Below are 874 nucleotides of genomic sequence, written 5' to 3' on the forward strand. Positions count from 1 at the left end.
TTTTTTTTTAGGTATGCATAAAGTATACATGTTTACTTTTTTACATTTAAAAATACTTGTTTTGCCAGTACCATTTGTTGAAGAGGTTATGATTGAAAGGACCAGTTATCAGAAACTCAGTTTTGGTCAAGTACAGTTAACCCTACCCCACCCGCTTGAGTGGTTTTTAGCAAACAAACAACCCCCACCTGTAGTAAATCCCACCCTGATTGATCAACTGCCATAAAGTGGAATTCTTCTTCTTTGTAAGAGCACAAGGAATTTTTCCGCTTTCCTGTATCTGAAGTAAATCTGAATAAGATTCAAAGAGGTTTCCAAACTGTTTCCCTGAGCTATGGCTAGCCAATTGAAGGTGGACAAATACCCAAACTACTGTGGATGGACAATCATGGCGTGTATGGTTGGGCAGGGGAGTAGCAGAGGTATAAAAGGAGGGGCAGACATCAATTTGGGCCTCTCGGGTGGATGCTGCTGTGTCAGCAGGCAGGAGCCCGGGTTCAAACTCGAAATAAACTTTGTTAATTCGGCTAATTGGCTCGGTGATCTTTTTGGGGACTCGCTCCATTACAATAATTTTCCCATCCAATAGGTTTGATTTCCTTACTGAAGATCAGCTGAGCATGGATAGCTAGGTCTATTTCTGGCTTCTCAATTCTGTTCCATTAGTCTATGTTCCTGTCGTTGTACCAGTACCATGCTGTTTTGGTTATTACTGCTGTGTAATAGGTTTGGAGGTCAGGGAGTGCTATGCCTCCAACCTTGTTTTTGTTTCTAAGAAGTGCTTTGCTTATTTGAGGTCTCTTGCTTTTCCAAATAAATTTTATATTTTCCCTTTCAATATCCTTGAAAAATGAATTTGGTATCTGGATCGGGA

At 40.5% G+C, this 874-nt stretch overlaps 1 protein-coding gene across 1 annotated transcript in view; it reads left to right on the forward strand.

Moving 5' to 3' along the window:
- Positions 1–874, forward strand: part of PLIN2 (perilipin 2) — an 11131-nt gene that overhangs the window by 4428 nt on the left and 5829 nt on the right. The gene's annotated exons all lie outside the window — the stretch shown is intronic.

Source organism: Elephantulus edwardii, unplaced genomic scaffold, assembly GCF_000299155.1.
Source record: "Elephantulus edwardii isolate Elephantulus edwardi_28Jun2011 unplaced genomic scaffold, EleEdw1.0 scaffold00014, whole genome shotgun sequence".
Lineage (NCBI taxonomy): Eukaryota > Metazoa > Chordata > Mammalia > Macroscelidea > Macroscelididae > Elephantulus > Elephantulus edwardii.